General features: G+C 37.0%; 1 protein-coding gene across 9 annotated transcripts in view; it reads right to left on the reverse strand.

The window, feature by feature from the left end:
• NAV3 (neuron navigator 3) overlaps nucleotides 1-19,934 on the reverse strand; it is an 879,706-nt gene that overhangs the window by 568,155 nt on the left and 291,617 nt on the right. Inside the window, exon 2 of one of the 9 annotated variants that reach the window (XM_043446416.1) lies at nucleotides 15,805-15,878. The exons of the other annotated variants lie outside the window; for them this stretch is intronic. The gene's annotated coding sequence lies outside the window, so the exon portion shown is untranslated. The remainder of the gene's footprint in view (nucleotides 1-15,804; nucleotides 15,879-19,934) is intronic. 9 annotated transcript variants of the gene reach the window in all.

Below are 19,934 nucleotides of genomic sequence, written 5' to 3' on the forward strand. Positions count from 1 at the left end.
CCCTCTCGCACTGGTCTTTGCTGTGCATGATTAGAGTGAACAGCAGACTGAGGCCTCATGTGAAGGTCATTGTGACTGCACTCAAGGAATTTGGAAACCGTTTTCTGATAGATCGGAGGCTGCAGAGTGGAATCACTTTTAAGGGCATGATGATATATGCAAGGATGTTACAGACTGCTACAGGAGCAGTGGATTGGGGTGCACAACTTCAAGAGAGATCCCTGATGTCAATCTTCCCCATCTCCCGCTTCACTCTATTAACATTTCTGACTGGTTTCTGTTCTTCTCTCTAATCCATGCCCTCCAAGGTTTCTGTCCTTTAGATTCTGCTATTAGTCTTGACTACTAATGCCCTCCCCTGTCCATCTGAAACAGCACCACATTTCTGATGACTCAAATTTATCTCTGTCATGACCAAAATCCTTATTCCAAACTACCTACTGGACAAAAACTGTCAGTCTCACAGACACTTAAAATTTTAAATATCCAAAACAGAACTCATTATCTCCCCATGTCTTCCTAAATTCGCCCCACCTCCTTCATCTCAGATCTCTATTAATGTGATCATAAAACATTCTAGAGCTGAACTACTAATGATACCTCAAAATTCACTTTCTCTCCTTTCCTTTAACAACAGAACCTCCGAGTTTTAGCTAGATACATGGGCATCCAGAATAAAGACACCAATCCCCAGCCTTCATTACTACTAGAAATGGCTATGTGACTAAGTGGTAGCCAGTAAAATGTGAGCAGACTTCCTGACCATGCTTCTTCCTGTCTTCTATACTGGTAAAGAGATCTCTTCAAACATATGAATGAGGGTATCAACCTAAGGGAAGGCAGAGCAACAAGAAAAAAATATATACCTGAATTGGTAATACCACAGATCCCCACACCATCACTAGACTGTTATACTTGGATGATTTCATTGAAAGAGAAATTAATTTCTGCTATTTTTTAATAACTGACAACTTTAAATTATACACATGTTAGGTATATGACTTGATGATTGGATATATGTATGTATTGTGAAATAATCACTACAGTCAAGCTAATTATCATAGCCATCACCTCACAAGTACCTTTTTCTACGTGCTTTAAAGTAGTAACACTTAAGATCTATACTTTCAACAAATTTCAAGCATAAAATATTGTTAACTATAGCTACACTGCTGTCATAAAGTCATCCTACACAACTGAAACTTCGTACTCCTTGACCAACATCCCCTCTTCCACCTGCTCACTGTATTTGTTTGACTATTCTAGACTCTGGATATAGTTGAGATAATACAGTATTTGTTTGTCTGCATCTGGCTTATTTCATTTAGTATTATGTCTCCTAGGCTCAAACCATGTTGTCACAAATGTCAGGATTTCTTTCTTTCTTAAGCTTTACTAATATCCCACTGTGAATAACTATATAAATATCACATTTTCTTGATCCATTCACCCATCAACTTCTGCTTTATTTAAACAAGTGTTGTTAAACTGGATTTGGTACAGAGGATAGCCAGGATTCTAAATACTACGCACCATATCTCAAGCTATAAACTTCATAGGCATGTCTCATCAATATATCTCATCCCCTACCTTCACTCATTTAACAAATCTTATTTATTCTGATTTAAAAAAATCTCAAATTCAAAACAGTTTGGCACTGGCACAAAAACACACAGATCATTGGAACAGAAATAAACCCACATACTCAAGGTCAATTAGTCTATGACAAAGGAGGAGAGAACATACAATGGAGAAAAGACTATCTTCAATAAGTGGTGCTGAGAAAACTGGATAGCTACTCATACGACAATGAGATTAGAACATTCTCTAATAGCATATACAAAAATAAACTCAAAATGATAAAACACCTAAATGCAAGACCAGAAACCATAAATCTCTGGAAAAGAGAACATCCTCTGACTTAAATTGAAACAACACTTGCTGGATCTATCTTCTAAAGCAAAGGAAATAACAACAAAAATAAACAAATGGGACCTAATTAAAGTCAAAAGCAATTGCAAAAAGGAAACCACTAACAAAACCAAAAGACAACGTACTGAATGGGAGAAAATACTTGCAAATGAACTGCCCAATAAGGGCTTAATATCCACCATATATAAATAGTGGATAAAACTCAATATCAAAAAACCCCAAACAACACAATTTTTAAAATGGGCAGAAGGACTGAATAGACATTTTCCAATGAGCAAATGGGCTTCCCTGATAGCTCAGTTGGTAAAGAATCTGCCCATAATGCAGGAGACCCCTGTTCAATTCGTGGATTGGGAAGAGCCCCTGGAGAAGGGAAAGGTACCCACTCCAGTTTTGTTGGGCTTCCCCGGTGGCTCAGCTGGTAAATAATCTGCCTGCAATGCAGGACACCTGGGTTTGATCCCTGGGTTGAGAGGATCCCTGGAGAAGGGAAATGCTACCCACTCCAGTATTCTGGCCTGGAGAATTCCATGGACTGTATAGTCCATAGAGTGACAAAGAGTCAGACACGACTGAGCAACTTTCACTTCAATGAGCAAAGGCAGATGACCACCAGGCACATGAGAAGATGCTCACAATCATGAACCGTCACGGAAATGCAAATCAAAACCACAAGATACCACCTTACACCTCAGATAAATGGCTATCAGCAAAATGAACAAAGTAAAAAGTGTTCCGTTGGTGAGGAAGTGGAAAAAAAGGAACCGTGGTACACAGTTGGTGGGAATGTAAACTGGTGTAGCCATTGTGGAAAACAATATGGAGGTTTCTCAAAAAGGTAGAAATAGAACTACCAAACGGGCTCAGCGATTCCACCTGGAGGTATGGATCCAAAAGAACCAAAAACACTAATTAAAAAAAAATACATGTACCCCAAAGATCATAGCAGAATTATTCACAAATGCCAAGATGTGGAAGCAACTTAATTGTCCATCAACAGATGAAAAGAGGACATGGTATATATTCAATGCAATATTACTCTGCCATAAAAAGAATGAAATTTTTCCATTTGCAAGAACATGGATGGACTTGGAGGGCATTATGAAATAAGTAAGACAAAAAAGACAAATACTACATGATATCACTTATAGGTGGAATCTAAAAATACAACTGGTAAATATGGGTGAATATAAAAAAACAAACAGACTTGCAGATGTAGAGAATGAACTAGTAGTAACCAGTTGGGAGAAAGAAGTCAGAGCGGACAATATAGGGATAGGGGAATAAGAGGCAAAATAAGCTACAAGGATATATTATACAATGTAGCCAACATTTTATAATAACTAAAATGGAGTATAAACTTTAATTGTACAATATAGCCAACATTTTATAATAACTAAAATGGAGTATAAACTTTAACAATTGTGGATTACATTGCACACCTGTAACATATAATTTTATACATCAAATATACTTAAATTTTAAAAATCTAAAAGAAAAGTTTTTTAAAATCTCTTCTCCAAGTGCAGGGACACCGTTTGAACTCTAGCTGCCAAAGCCTTTGGCTTAGAATTTTCTAAGTCTCATATTTGATGCATCTTTCTATTCTTCAACAGCCTACAGCATAATCTTCCTATCAAATAAATCCTTGGCTATCAGTCTTCAGCATCAAATCTTCTTAAGGTTCCCAGTATCTACCAAATATAATCCCAATCTCCTAGTTTTGTATACAAAGATCTTTGAAATCCTTCTCACTTCCTATCACCCTCACTATGCACCACCTGCTCCTGTCACACAGAAGTTCCCATTATTTCTGAAATGACCTCAGCCTTCTTAAGACACTAGGCCTTTGTTCACGAAGTCTCTTTGATTAAAATATCCCCTTTCCTCTCCTTGGTCATGAAAACACCTACAGGAAAAAACCCTTAAGTCCCAGTATAAATGTGATATCATCAATAAAGACTCTTAGAAATCTTCCCTTAGAAATCATTGTTCTGTTATCTGTGTTCTATTTATTATATGAGTTTGCTCATATTTTTGTAACAACAGTTATAAATCGTACTTTAATGTATCTATTTGCACATCTGACTCACTCTAATATGTACGAAGGATAGAAATCATTTTATTACTTATCTTTGTATCTCTATCACCCTGGTATGTAAACAGTAGTAAATATTTTTTGAATAACTACACAAATGCTCCAAAAGTTTAAGCACATCTACAAGGATTGATTTAAGGAATATAAGGAAGCATCCTACCTGTATTAAGATATACAATGGTGACCGTTCTCCCTTATATTCATCCTAGTCTCCCCCAATCAAGTCTTTCTTTTTGGTTACAAAAAGAAAAGTCTTAGTTGACATAGTAGCCTAGGAATTGTAAAGTGCATGAGACTGAAGTCACAGTGGCTGGTTTCCAATCCTAACTCTGCCACCTACCAGGTGTACAACGCTGGGCGTGCTACCTGCCTTCTGGGCTTGTTTTCTCACCTGAAATGATGAATTATTCTCACCTGACTCAGTGTTTGTGAAGATATTATAGTTTATATGCAGAGTACATCATGAGAAATGCTGGACTGGATGAAGCACAAGCTGGAATCAAGACTGCTGGGTGAAATATCAATAACCTCAGATATGCAGATGACACCACCCTTATGGCAGAAAGTGAAGAGGAACTAAAGAGTGTCTTGATGAAAGTGAAAGAGGAGAGTGAAAATGTTGGCTTAAAGCTCAACATTCAGGAAACTAAGACCATGGCATCTGGTCCCATCACTTCATGGCAAATAGATGGGGAAACAGGGGAAACAGGGTCAGACTTCAATTTTTTGGGCTCCAAAATCACTGCAGATGGTGATTGCAGCCATGAAATTAAAAGAGGCTTACTCCTTGGAAGGAAAGTTATGACCAACCTAGATAGCATATTAAAAAGCAGAGACATTACTTTGCCAACAAAGGTCCACCTAGTCAAGACTATGGTTTTTCCAGTGGTCATGTATGGATGTGAGAGTTGGACTGTGAAGAAAGCTGAGTGCTGAAAAATTGATGCTTTTGGAACTGTGGTGTTGGAGAAGACTCTTGAGAGTCCCTTGGACTGCAAGGAGATCCAACCAGTCCATCCTAAAGGAGATCAGGAGGGCATAGGAACCCATAAACTTCAGTAAAAAAGAGAGCTAAGATGTACTGGTCAGTAACAAATCACAGACACAGACGCAGTATACAGAATACAGAAAAAAGATGAAAGAATACGTGAATGCCAAAGGTATTACTAATGCTTTCCCAATTCTGCCTAGGTACTAAATATTTAAGCGCAAACATCAAAACTCTAGTTTTGCATTCCCTGGAGTAAGCTTACACTCAATGCTGCATTACTTTGACCACATGTATTACACATTTGCTTAAGTATCAATGTTTCTAAATATATTCTGACAGCAAGTATAGCTACAAAGGAGAAGAAAATCTGTGATGTTGTGTAGCTTTTCAAAGATCTGACAGTCTTCTTTAATAATTAAAAAGCTGCTGTACTGGCCTAATGGCAAAATATTTCTGCAAATTGACTTTCCATTCATAGTGTGAGAGGACTGGACTAAAAGCTAAATAATCGTTAATGTGCCTTCCTGCTCTATATTTCTTGGGTTGTGTTTAGATTCTTATGAACTAAAAACTAACCAGATTAAAAATAAACAGTCTCTCAAATGTAAACCACAGTATTTTATTAGAGAAGGAAGCATGATGTGAATCTTCTTTAAATAACACTATTATGTTGAAAAAAACAAGAAGACATAAAATACTTGGAGTTTGTTAATTGTCAAAGTGGACTATGACACTTGATAATAAAAAACAAATGTTTGAAAATTCTGGAATAAATATCCATCACTAAAAAAGTTAAATATTTTAATAACTCTTTAATAGCTAATCACTACTTCCTCTGTGTTAACTCTCTACATTATTCAAGCTTCTCATTTCATTGATTAACCTATTAAACTCTCTTTCATTCTTAGTGTCTGAGACACTGTCATTTACATCATCTCTTCTCAGCACCCAGTGCAGCATCGGGAAGTGACTGCTTCAAGACTAGATTGTTGAACAGATCTTTAATTTGAAAGTATAAAGATATGCTAAAATATTCTGACTTACTCTAACTAAAATCTAGGAAACTGGCTGAATATGTGATTATCTGCATAAATTTTTTCTCAGACTTGTTTCAGTTTTACTTGATAGCTCAGAAAACTGAACTGCCAATTATATACATTTAATTAGTACCACATTTAAATTTTAGTATTACACTTAAATACTAGTACTACTATACAGCCTCGAAGAGGGCATGGCAACCCATTTCAGTATTCTTGCCTGGAGGAGACCATGGACAGAGGAGCCTGGTGGGTTACAGCCCATGGGATCACAAAGAGTCAGACACGACTGGTGACTAAGCCCAGCACAGTATTATACTGGCAGTATTACGTTTAAAGTTTTATCTCACTGGTATTAAAAGGGCAAAATATTTATGTTCTAATGTATTAATCAATAAATATTAAAACAGACTTGACAAAAGTCTAAATTTTTTCAGATTCTTTTACTGTAATAACCTATAAGGCAAAAGAATGTGAAAAAGAACATATATATATATATATATATATATATATCTCTAAAACTGAATCACTTCACTGTATACCTAAAACATTGTAAATCAATTATACTTCAATAAAATGGGATACACACACACACACACACACATATGCCATGTGTTTTGCGACCCCATGGACTGTAGCCCACTGTCCATGGGATTTCCCAGGCAAGAATACTGGAGCAAGTTGCCATTTCCTCCTCCAGATGATCTTCTCGACTCAGGGATCAAACCTACATCTCCTGTGTCTCCTGCATCGCAGGTGAATTCTTAACCTGCTGAGCCATTGGGGAAGCCCCCATAAAGGCTAAATGGTGATCAAATCCAGAGTCTGTACAAATAAAACCTGTTAATTTGATATGCTCAAATAATCAAAAACTACCATTTTCTGAGTTCTTGCCATGTACCTTGCACTTGTAAAGGTTTTAGAATACACTGCAACCATCCCAGAATACTATTACCATTTCCCTTGAGTACAAGAGATTCAGAGAGATCAAGCCTTTTGTCCAGGGTCAAACATCCTGGAAAGTGGTAAACCTGGGATTGTCACTCAGATCTGCCTGCCCTCCAACCTTTGTGTCACTAGTTACATGACTAAAAAATGACATGCTGCTCAGAGATGGCCAGAATGCACCAGACAGTTGAATAAAACCTATGCATCCAGTAAATCTCCAATGTTCTTAAGGTAAGTTTCTTCCTACTTGAGATAAACAATTTCACAATTCAGTGCATTACTTTCCTGTTTATTATTTATCTGCCAGACAAATGTATCTGTAATGAAGCTAATTAGAAGTATGTGAATGTGACAAGTATTCAAGTTAAACATATACATAGCAAAGTAACACTTCACATTTGTATAAGATGGTTTATATCTTCCATAAACTTTCTTGACATGATAAAAGATGTGCTGAAAATAAATATAAATTATAGAGGGATTTGTTCAACACATATTTACTTAATAATCTACTAAAAGTCAGTAACTGAATAGAATATAAAAACTGGTCTGATATAGCCTTACCCACATGGCAATCTCAGCCACTTGGCAAATCTACCTCTGTAGGTACAATGAATGAACTGTTGTGATTTGAGGAATACAAATAAGGAGGTCATGCCGACATATCCTACCATTCATGCTTAGTACAATTGACCATTTCCTTGGAAAACTTTTTTGTGTTAGTGTCCCAGAAGAAAATAAGCTACCACAAGATCTTTAGAATTAAATAAACAACAAAAATATCCACAACATTTTACATCCTCAGGCACGCTTTGTAGTTTATAGCCCACCTAGAGAAATAAGGGTGAGAAAGAACCCATTGTGTACTTTTCATTGTTGTCCAAATCATGCATTTATGAGAAAAGCAATTAAACCATTAAACATACAGATACACATGCTAGACAAGTTAGATATGAAAGCCCAATGATTGTATTTATCATAGCCAGTATTGCATTCCAATCAGTAGGATCTTACACCATAGATAAACTTCTGCAAGCATTACACTGATAATGAATCCTTTTTTCCTCCATAATTGGGTTTTCCTCACCTGGCATTTATTAAAGCAAAACTACACTTAAGGAAAATAATACAAATCATATGAAGTAAAAACAATGATCCTATTGTATATTGCCTGCTTTCCATTTTGAAGCCCAGGAAGGAGGCCCTGGGAAAAGGTCTTCTAACCTTCAATCCATGTGTAAGTGTCTTGTCTCTTCCTCCTTTTCTTTTATGATTCACTTGCCTATTGTCAACTATGTGTTTTATGCCCAGAGAAGCCTGATCTGGCGCTTTAGTGCCCTAAAACGCAACAGCAAACTTACTCTGCTTGGGCAACATTCTTTCCAAGTAAATATTCAGGTTCTTCTGCCAGATGTTCAACTAACAAAATCAATTACTGCAGAGTATTTCTGTCCAGCCTTGCCACTGGCAGACCGTTATTATACACAAGGATCTCTGACAAGTCAGTGGAAACTAGTTAAAATAATTGGGTACTTTTATTTAAACACTGGAAGAAGGGCTAAGCCTTTTTTTTCTTTTTTTCTTAGCACAGATAGATGATTACAGAAGATGTTTGTAGAATCCTGAGTGACTGTTTTCTTCTCCATGACAGTATTTTCAGGAGAGCAGACTAGCTACTTCCTCCTATCACCACTTCCCCTGTGGGCAGTAGGAATGATTACATAAAATGTAATTGTAAATGTGTGAGACAGTCCCCACAATTCCTCTGCTAAAAGACATAAAAAGTATTAACGATCTTTTTTGCTGTTCCAGCAGCAAAGGGCCTTAGTAAGATTTTCCTTTTAGGGTTTTGTTAGTCACTGGCATTAAGTAGATCTGCTGGCTACAAATAAGAAGAGATAAAAATTATGTGAAAAGTGTTGAAAAATTAGTAAGTGAGTATTATGTGACAGAAGTTGTCCCAGCATACATGTAGTTTCATATACTCAAGATTGCAAAAAGGCAGCAGAACTATGGAATGTTAGAGAAGAGGGGAAATACAGAGAAAAGAGCATGAAGACATCTGACAAGGTAACAAGCTATGAACTTCAACTTTCACTTTCATCTACCCAAAATATTCATCCTCCTCCCTGCAAAAATAACAAAAAAATGTGACACTTTGGCTATTTGGGAGACAGCCAGGGAGAGGGAAAGGGGAAGACATGAGGGGTAAAAGGGAAGCGGGGCAAGGGGGGAGAAATTGAGAGGGAGAGAGAAGTTAAATATGTTAGAATAATATATAATTAGCTGTATATTATTTAAAATATAAAGGATAAAAATACACACACACATACACACACACATACTCCATAAAGTTAATGAGTGTTAATAGTGTTAACAGTTACATTCTTTTTCAACAGATTTCATTTTTTTCCACTATGATCATTTCTGGGCACCCAAGGGTGATCAGGGTTTCTCTTTTCTCTGGCAGGCCCAGTCTTTTCTGCAAGCTGGCTTCTATCCTTGCTCCAGGCTACAAAAAGCAGGGTTGTTTGCACAGCACAGCACGAAGCCCTTTAACGCAGAGACTCAGACCATTTAGAAGCTCAGTTTTTACCACCTCCATCTGCTGCCTAAGAAGAATTAGATCTCAGTTGTCTAGGCCACTGAGAAAGGGTATTTGTAGAATTTCTCTGGCATTTCCTCAGGCTACTGGCCTTTCCATTCAAATGTCAGCATTTTCTTTTCTTTCAGTAGACTTTGCTCAACAAAAATATGACTCTGTGTGAAATGGTTTGCTACAAGTAGGACAAATTCAGAATACCTAGTATCTGGGCAACCTGGATAATCAACTGGCAGAGGAGATCATTCAACCAAAATACTTAGAGGAATTTAGAGAAGTTTTAAAGCTTAGCACATGTGACTAAGTACAACATATGTAGCAGCACCAGCCAATATATCAGACCAAAGACTAGGAGCTAAGCTACAGAACATAATCTGATATCTTCACTAAGGAAGGTCAGAAAATAACTCACCTCCTGAGGTTTACTCTACTGAAAAAATCGGGTGGGCATGGTAAGACTCCTGTCAGAAAGGGAAAGGACAAACAGCTAAATTTAAGTTTCAGAATAAAACCGAAAGAATCTTCATTAGAGCATGATAATCGCTGTTAGTCGTGTCCCACTCTTTGCGACCCCATGAACTGTAAGCCTCCAGGCTCCTCCTTCCATGGGATTCTCCTCACAACGATACTGGAGTGGGTTACCATTCCTTTCTGCAGGGAATCTTCCTGACACAGGGATCAAACCCACAATTCCTGCATCTGCAGGTGGATTCCTTACCACTGAGCCACCAGGGAAGCCCATATTAATGTTTGCATGAGCTCAAAGAAAGACAAAAGACATGCAACATGTATCTACAACAGAACACACTGGAACTGGTTTATTACCTCTCTGTGGCTGCTTGTAGAGCAAGAGCATCACACAGCAGGCCCCAAGCAGCATTAGCATAGGCTCTCTCTCTAAGTGACCCTTTAGTCGAGTGTGGACAGTACCCCAATAGCCCTCAGCCAGCGTCCAGCCCCATGCTGACTTTCGATAAGCTTCCTAATGACAGGCAGAAGCTGGCCTTCAATTTCCTGATCAGGAAACCTGAGAGAAGCCCAATGAGCCAGGGAGGATCCCAAGCTGGTTCTGGAGCCAGACGCAGTGCAAAACGTCTAGTCATTAAGAAGCCCAAATTTCTAGTTTCTAACAACAATGTACCAACCTACCATTGAAACCTATTTCAGAAGCCTTGCTTCAACAGAAAGCGTATTTTACAATTCATAAATCATCATGGAAATTCATATTCTTTACATTTTACTAAAAATCACATAGACATTCTGATCAATAATAAAGTAAATACAATATTGTACTTAGCCACACATCTACACATTTGGAGATATATATATATATATTTATATAGAAACATATATATAAACACATTTATCACACATAGATATATAAATCCAAGCTTATATAAATAAATATGCACATATTATTTTTATATTTAAATATGATTGCCTCCTGGTGCACTCATTTTTAGATAGGTATATCTAGAATATTTGCTTTACATTTAAGTGGTTTTGAAATTAAATGATACATCTAAATAAGGCTGATCAAAGTATTATGTATAAAGTTTCCTGACCACTCAACTTATCTCTATTGGCCAATTCAAGAAATTAGTAGCACGGGCTTCCTCAGCTTCTTCCATCTATATAGAGTTGACATTAATGTCTGTATCTTTTCTAAATTTTCCAGAAATATCTCCAACTTCAAAGTTTGTACAAAATAATTAAGTAGGTAACATCACCAGCATGTCCCCCATGCTATAAAGTTTTCACAGCAAATAATCCTAAAAACCTACAAAAGAAATCTGGTGGATAAGATCTATCCAATTAGCCATAAAAGTAAATGAAATAGACAAATATCTTCCAATGTATTTGAAATGAACTGAAGTAACATAATTTTTAAATTAATTACAACTTCCTTTTTAATAAATAAGGTTCCAAAATGACAGATTAAGAAGATATTGGCTTTGGTGAGCAGTGAATTTAGAAAAATAACCAATATACATGAGAAGAATTGTATTTATCTCATATACTTTCTGCCCCCAGCCCCCCCTCAATTTTCCAGTTAAACGACTATGAGCAATATTCAGGGAAACCAATTCGATAAGTCACCACTGCTTATCTGATATCATTTCCTCCTCTTCCTCTTTTCCTTGAGCCATTCTTAGACAAAGAGCACTATTCAATGGGACTTCCATGGCTTATCACCCTTATTACGACAACTACCTAATAAGGTGGATATTATTATGCCTCCCATAATTCAGATAAATAAACTGAAGCTAAAAGAGCTGTGATCACATAAAGACAAAGAGTGATCTTGGCACTCATACCCAGATCTGTAGGACTCTACAACCTTCTCTGTTAATCATTATAAAATTCTATGTCTATTCACAAATTCCACAAAAGCATCTATGTATATACTCTTGATGACCCATCTCCACGAATGAGTACATTGATGTGGATAATCAAAACTACAAGATGGGGTCTTAACTTCATTCCTCCTGCTGAGGAATATGCTACCGAGTCTTCTCATCTTAATTGTGGAGGGAGGGCTTAAGCAAAAGATAGGCCAGGAGCTTAACCCATCACTGATGAGACATTCAAAACCCCCTCCCCTAGTTGTCCATGTTCTCCCATCACCTGACCTAAGGTGCCCAGGCACACCACCTCTTCCCGGAATTGTTACTCTGCCTTTACTTAAAGCTCTAGTATATCACCAACTGAATATCTCTTCAGCTCCTCCTAGGTTTTAGCTTGCTGTGCCTAGTCCTAACGTGGGCTTCCTGGTAGCTCAGACAGTAAAGAATTCACCTGCATTGCGGAAGACCTGGGTTTAATCCCCAGTTTGGGAAGATCCCCTGGAGGAGGGTATGACAACTCACTCCAATATTCTTGCCTGGAGAATCCCCACGGACACAGAAGCCTGGTGGGCTACAGTCCATGGGGCTACAAAGAGTTGGACATGACTGAGCGACTAAGCACACAGTCCTTACTTAAAACTGACTGCCTTCATCTCCTACTGATTAGTATTCATCAAGAACTACGGCACAAGTTGGGATGTGGACACCAGTGTCTGAAATTGCCAAGAAGACAGTGAAAGATGCTCAGTTTAAGTTCCCTAGTGGGTTGTTCCTATCCTATCACTGGTCACATGTAACAGTAAACCTGTATTGGCTTATAACATTAAGACAAGCTTCTCTATATTAACTTTAGGAATGATTGGTGTATATAAATGTATGTTTTTAAAAAAGTGATGATTATAAGTTGTCAAACATTGTAATGGATGGTCTAATTTTTTAAAAAAATCTCCTTGATGGAACTGTAACTGTTAGTACATATGTGTCTTTGACCACAGATCTGATGCTATGACCTTGGTTATAGAGTTACACGGCCCCTCCGTCTCAGATTTCTCACACTCCAAGTGTACTATGTAATCACTAAGATTTTTCTTTTTTTGGTTTTAAAATTCTGTAACTGTTACATGAAACACATACTTCAGTCTACTTAACATTCCTGGTAAATTAAATATTCACATATTTTATTTGTATTACTATATAAATTCCATGCAAATCTTTCATTTTTAATGAATATAATGGCTTCACCACGCTTTTCTGAGGTCTGTTCAGTTTTATATTTTGTACCTAAAGTGGTCTGACATTACTTCACTGAAAATGGAGTTTCACAATACCTATTTTGGATCAATGCTGCCTGGAAAACAAATTTAACTAACAATGCCTTTGCTAACTAGCTAACATTTTACTTGTTTTAGCTTTGGTAAAATTTCTAACAAGAACTTAGAAAACATATGGCTCTGTTGATCTTATTATTTGGCAAGAAGACAATAAATATAAAACAGATGAGTTGAACTAAAATATAAATGGGTACAGTTATGATTTTAAATCACTTGCTAAAATGATGGAAAATATTATGCAAGTATTTTTGTAAGAATTTTACTATTCTTTTTGACCTCAATATTTTTGCCCCAGTACTAATTTGTTGGCTGACTGTATTATGATGTATGATTCGAAATAGCATTTAGTTCCCTGTGAGATCATGGAAAGCAATTTTGCTTTGCAAAGTCTTTACTTTAGTGCACTAGTGAAAATTTATGATCAAATAATTTATTATGGATAATTATATATGATAATTCAACATTTTCCTTATATATAACACAAAGCTGATCATCTCATTCATTGTATGTTGCTTCCTAAGGTAAGGAGCTTGGGCTTTTCCATGTAAGAAAAAATAAGAAATATAAATCGTTCAAATATTAATTTGGTAATTGGTCTAACTGATCTTTAAGATTCTTTCAAGCACTTTATTCACTAATTTATAGCAGGAAAAGAGGTAACTGTCCTCTTTATCATGGAACAATGATGGCCTCCCATTCCAATTTTGTGCACTAAAAAATTACAAAATACCTTTCATGAATGCTCTTTTTCCTTCCTTTCACTGGTTGAATCTGACTCTGGCTTCCCTAACATCCCATTATCCACTGCATTTTAACCACAACAACATTTCAGCAATGATGTCCAACAGAGATTTCTGCAGTGGTAAAAATGTTATAAACGTATACTGTCCAATATGGTGGCCAGTAACCACATGTGATGACTATGCATTTAAAATATAGCTAGAACATCTGAAGAACTGACTTAATTTTAATTAATTTAATTATTTTAAATTGACTAGTGAATACAGTATCAATAAGCACAGATAGAGTATTCAAATTTTTTCTAAGCTCTCATTTCTATTTTGCAATAGTTGTTCTAGCCTTACTTTCTCTTGAAAATAATCCTAAATTTTTGTCAGGTGCTCTTTAAGACTTTTAAAAAAAACTAAATAACACTTCAGTTAATCAATATTCTATTAGAAACAAGTTCCACTCTACAAAAAGCCTATTTTTAATTATGTTTGTAAACAAGAGTATGAGAAGTCCATTATCTCTGAGAAAAAACAAAACAGCAGCGTGTGCTAAAGGACCCCTAGTCTTTCTAAATATTGGAAAGAATCTTGTCACATAAAACTAGCACATAGAGAGTTGATTGCATTTTCTTACCTAGGAAAGTGCTCTCCTAAGCACCAACAATAAAGTCTTTCTTCCAGGAAAGAATATTCATACTTTTGGCCAATCGATATCATAAGACTTTACAGAAGAGAACTGATGTAAAAGGAGCTGGCAGTCAATGTAAATGACAAATAACATTACAGTAAGCTTCTGAGATGGACACGTGTGATATATCAGAGGTAAAGAAACCAATAGGCCTAATGTGACATCATATATTTCATAAAGTAGTATGACTCCTCAGAGGAATGATTATTTTTTTCATTTTTATGTTTTCTCTTCCCCAGAAAGAGAGTTGCTGGAAATTATCTTAAAGTCATTGAAATTGATTTTTGTCTAAGGTTCAGGGAAGTTTTACTAGAAGCCCACTACCCAAAAAAAGAGAGTATAATCAAGCACATTGTATTTGACAGTAGGGAAAAAAATGGTGGCTGATATCAAAGTGTAAATGCCTATAGTGGCGGGACCCTGGAAATAGATGTGACCCAGTGTCCCTGATATCAGCTGATAACTGGGAAGTGAACACATGTACAGACCCCAAAATGAGGAACACTGAACACTGCAGCTTGGAGACCAGACTAGAAGAGAGAATGGAAGTCATTTCACGCAAGGCCCCACGGGCCATGTTAAGGAGTTCAGACTGTACTCTGAATGCACTGAAAAGTCACTAATAGGTTTTACAATGGCAAGGAATAAATCTGGAGCCACCGTGCATTGGAAAAAAAAAAAAAAAAACACTGTTAATACCCATGGATACTCTTAGTGTCATCTTTTAGGCTGAACCCACTAATGTAGTACTGGATAATGGCTATGAAAGACATTTTACAAATGGCAAGTGCTGTAGAAATATTAAGGCATGGTTTTTAACATAATTCTGTACTTTTCTCTCAGAGCAATGCGGAAATCACTGCATCAGTTCATAATTATATAAAAAGATTTTACACCTCAAAGCAGACTAAGACATTAATTACAAAATTCACATTGTTTTTAACATTTAACCCTAAACCCTTTCCCATTGTTCTCTAATTAGAATCACTAATTCCCATTAGAGATTACATATATATAAACGGTGTTGTTTATCTGTTATTTGCAAACATTACTATTTGCCAATACTAGTAACTGCTAAAAGCCAGAGGCCCTTCTTACCTAGAATGCATGAGGTGAAACTTTTACATTGCATGTTTCCTCAGGGAGTTTTTAAGGGTTTTGAAGGAGAACATCTAATTTTAATGAAAAATATAAAATAGAAAATTAACTATCAGCAAAATGCAAGCAGGAAAATTCATGTGGTTTCTATCACCTTCGCAAGAAGAGGTAGCCTTGAATGGGAACACTTTGATTAGTACACTACAGTTGTTAGTGTTTATGAAAACACAGACATTAGGAAAATGTGATGCTTGTACCCAGAGTACCACTGTAAATATTATTAAAAAAAAAACAATTAAAAGAAAAACCCCAGAAAACAAGAAAAATATTTTCAGAGTAGAAAATCAAAAGGGCCATTTATATGGAACACTATGCTCATCTTCATTTTGCATCAGACAAATCAAACATATGGCAAATTAGGTCCAAAGATAGGCACAAATCCAGTTTATTTTTTAATATTCCCTCAAAAATGACATGGCTATGCCTGGAATCAGCCAGCAATATTGCCTCTGGGACAGGCCCTGCTTCCCACTCATTTCCACCAGGGTGAGCATTCATTCTGAATGTGAACATGGTCCAACAGAACATGCTGCCTCATGACAGGAGGGCAAGGCGGCCCTCATACCTACATGTACTCACATGTGTCACTGGCACAGCCAGGGGACCTGGCAGCCAAGTCTGTGGGTTATCTGGTGGCTGATGAGCCTGGCAAAACGGAGAAGCTGAGATGGAGCATGGGCCTACCTGTGTGGACTGATGATTTTTCTCCAAGGAGCCCATCAAATTTAAACGTGACCTGTGTCCCTTACAATGTATTTTCCAACAACCGAATGAAGCTTCCTGATGTGATTTAATGAAATCTGTCACCTTTAATAAGCTAGAGAACCTTGAATCCGGGTCCCCAAATGTGACAAGTCTAATGTGACCAAACCAGGTTGAACGCCAACAAAGAACTGCACTTTCCCAAATCTGAATTCTCATTTTTCACACATTTTCAAACTCATTTAGGGAGTAGATTTTGAAAAATAGTTGCTCAAAGAACATATATCATGCTCAGACTCATATGGCAGAAAAGTTGAATAGAAAACTAGACAGACTTCTGTAAATGTATATCCTTCAAACAGATTTTAATAAACCATGAAAAAATTAAATGGTTTTAAGAAAGAGAAATTATTTGATACATAATTTTCATGCACACAGAAAACATGCTAAACATAGGTAGATAAGAATTTTGAATAAAATCATAGACCACTAAGCAAAAAAAAAAACAAAACAGATGCAGCCTTGTGAGTTCTCTGACCTTGGGCAAGTCCTTCACAAGAATGGACATGAAGAATATCTGACCTTCAGCTCCACTGAGATGCAAGGGTAGATACAAATGTAAGGAAGTGCTTTGTAAACCACAGGCTGCTATTCGATTATTAGTTAGAAGCCTAACCCCGTTTGTTATTCAAAAGGAAGTGGAGGGATATAAATGGATAACCTCATTAATAATGCTGTTAACACCATAAAGTGTATTATTGTTACCTACCACAGGGCACCGAAAGGCACTCTATAAATACACGAAAACACATTGAATTCAGCCAAAATACTGTGCCATTTAAAACCTGTGTAAATCCACAAATGGATAATTTCCACCTTCAAACAAATATTATGCTAATATATATATATATATATATTACAACTAAGGGTAGCACTACTAACCTGAATCAACTAATTCTATTTCTGAAACAATCACTTTTCAAAATCTAATTAGTTAAGAGGAAGGTAGCAAGTAATATGCAGAGCCCTCTGAATACTGTGGAAAATTCTTAGGCAAGAACTGCATCCACTGCACACTAATGAACTATTTTACCATTATGCAAAAATATTCATAAGAAATAGCTTCTAAAAAGGCAATTTAATATTGCACATTTTAATGTACTTTAACCACTACACTGTACAGTAAAATATGTGTTAAGGAGCATTTATAAAAGAGCATATTCTACCAAATATGACAAACTGATCAAAGAACATGATTCCAAAAATGATTAATAGGGTTTTTTTTTTCTTTTATTGCATTAATACTTAGACCAAATGACTCAGATTCAAACTGGAGCACAAGAATCATGCTCTTTTATGAAACATACAAATGATCAAATATACAAAACTTATTTTTAAGTCAAGGAAAAATCAATATATATGCAATGGCATCCTAAAACTAATTTTTAAGAATGTCATTAAAAGCTGTGAGTCTATTTCCCATATATATCATGTAAAAAACACTGCTGAAGATCCAAGGAGAATTGAAAAAAACAATCTAGTTCAGCTTAATAAAACTAGTAATAGCAATCTCCTTTAACTCCTCTAAAATCCACTAAGCTCTCTGGATCCCCAAGTTACACTGGAGAGAAGGAGCAAGCTTGGGAAAGTAAGGCAGAAAAACAGATTTTAAATACTGGGTTGACCAAAAAGTTTGTTCATTTAAGAAATATGTTGTTCAGTAAAGTTCTTCGTGAAAATGAAATATGTGTCCTTTATTTTACTTAAAACCAAATGAATTTTTTGGCCAACCCGATACACTGAGAGCAAGCACCACATTTGTTAACATTTTCCTCCACGCTGTTTCACATGTATTTTCAGAAACAAAAAAGCTGAAATAATTTTACAGTAAACACCTACATACCTAACGCTAGAGTCTACAATTAACAATCTTCTATGTTTCCTTTATCATATGTCTTTGTAACACACAATTTTTACATTCTCAGCCTCACTTTGGAAGTGACAGAGATAAAGCATGAATTACTTGATGTATTGACAATTTTCCCTATATTCAATAATCTTTGCCTCTCTGTGAAATTGAAATAAAATCCATACTAATGTTCAGAATTTAGAAAGTAAACATTTTAAATGTACCATGTATTAGAGGGCAACTTAGTACCTGTCAAACCATTCCATGGCCAGAAAGTATTTTGGCTTATCAAATTCATTATCCTAAGGGAAATAAAGACTCTGAACTTACAGACTTTTCTTCTGACCCGCTCTAGGGTTGAGCTCTCGTCACATGTGGTTGACCGTGATCCATATTTTAAAACAGGAAATATCCTGAGCACCACCTGTGCTCTCTCTCCAGGAAACAGGCAAACAGCCCAGCCTGTCTTAACCACTGGACCACCAGGGAAATTCCTAATAAATGACTTCTAATTGTGTGATTTTTTAGTGAAAGGGGTGAAGGCAGAAGAAGGAAAGAGGTACTAGCAGAAACGTCAGCAACTGCTGGAACATCGCAGTCCCAAGGGCCAGCAACAACGGGGTGGCAGTGGGAGGATCCAAGAGCAGTGCTGGGAGTGGTCACCTGTCAGCTGGCAGCATGCAAGCCCGGGCCAGCCACACCATAGAGGTGCTGACTGAGCATCAGTCTGAGCGTGTACTCAGGATGTCTGGGTGTGCACTGGGTGTGCACTTGGGTTGTGTGTGTGTGCATGTGTGTTCAGTCATGTCTGACTCTTTGCAACCTCATGGGCTGTAGCCCACCAGGCTCCTCTGTCCATGGGATGTTCCCGGCAAGAATACTGGAGTGGGTTGCCACTTCCTCCTCCAGGGGACCTTCCCAACCCAGGATCGAAGCTCCATCCCTTGTGTCTCCTGCATTGACAGGCGGATTCTTTATCACTGGTACCACCTGTGAAGCCACACACTTGCAATAGCCAAGAAAAAAATACATCTGAATAAAAATGATAGAAGAGTTCGTAAAACAAAAATTAAATTCCAAGCATTTGCATGAACTTAGAGCTGAACACTAGCCCAGAACTCTCGCTATAGAATGTCCTAGTTTAAGTCTCCCCAGAACAGACAGGAAAGAAAGACTCAAATGCAAGTTTTGGATCTGGCTGATGATTCCGGGAAATACTAGGAGGGAAGTCAGGATGGGAGAGGAGAACCAGAAGAGAGAAAGTAAAGGGCATCTGATCACCACAGTAGGTAACCAGAGCTCAATTCCACCGAGGGCCTCTCAGACTTGGTTTCTAGGGCAGGGCTTCTCCAATCCCCTCAGGATCCGGCATATGCTGATTCTGCAGATTGAGCCTGATACCTGAGACTTCGCATTCCTTACAAGCTTCCAGACTAGAAAGATGCTGCTGTTGCTCCTC

The sequence above is a fragment of the Cervus canadensis genome, chromosome 25, assembly GCF_019320065.1.
Source record: "Cervus canadensis isolate Bull #8, Minnesota chromosome 25, ASM1932006v1, whole genome shotgun sequence".
In the NCBI taxonomy this organism is placed as follows: Eukaryota; Metazoa; Chordata; class Mammalia; order Artiodactyla; family Cervidae; genus Cervus; species Cervus canadensis.